Genomic DNA, 678 nt, shown 5'->3' with positions numbered 1-678 from the left:
GGGGTGTGCTGAAGATGTCCCAGAGCTCCAATGAAACTCTGTGTGAGTTATATGGGCCAGCTAAAGCCTTCCATTCATGTATTTACTTACAGCATTCTTCAAGGCCTGAAATTGCTGGGAGACTGAGGCTGCCAGCTATGCAGTGTGATTAGTCTCCTCTGGTGAGCATTATGAGCAGCGTATCAATGCCCAGGGAATCAGGGCGAGCTGTCAGGCTGTTGTTAATTCGGTGAAGGAGGCCTCTGGCTGACCATTAAACCCTGGGCTCTTTTTCCACCTGCTGAAAGCCGTAGTGACACAGAACAGGTCTCGGGTTAGTGGAAGACATGACAGAAGCACAGATGCCAGATGCCGTGTGAAGACACGTATGGTAACCACCTGTCCGGGATCCCGGGGGGATGCTGACGGTGTCCCTGCCCTGTCTTGTGTCAGCAACTAACCAAAGACATGACTGCTACTGCAGCGCCCTCGGTGCCAGCCAGGGCGGGCGGCCCGCCGGGGACACCCCAGTCCCTCCGAGGAGACGCACCTCACTCCCCTCGCCCAGCGCACCCCGGCCGCCGCGGCGGCGGGGAAAGGCGGCGGGTCCCGCCCCCGGTGCGGTGACGCTGTCCCGGGTCCCGCCCCGCCCGCCCGCTCTATAAAAGCGCTGCCGGCGGCGCCCCCTTCTTCTCGCCG

This window comes from Aphelocoma coerulescens, chromosome 2, assembly GCF_041296385.1.
Source record: "Aphelocoma coerulescens isolate FSJ_1873_10779 chromosome 2, UR_Acoe_1.0, whole genome shotgun sequence".
Classification (NCBI taxonomy): domain Eukaryota; kingdom Metazoa; phylum Chordata; class Aves; order Passeriformes; family Corvidae; genus Aphelocoma; species Aphelocoma coerulescens.
The sequence above is the reverse complement of the archived record's forward strand: the minus strand, read 5'-3'. Positions refer to the sequence as shown.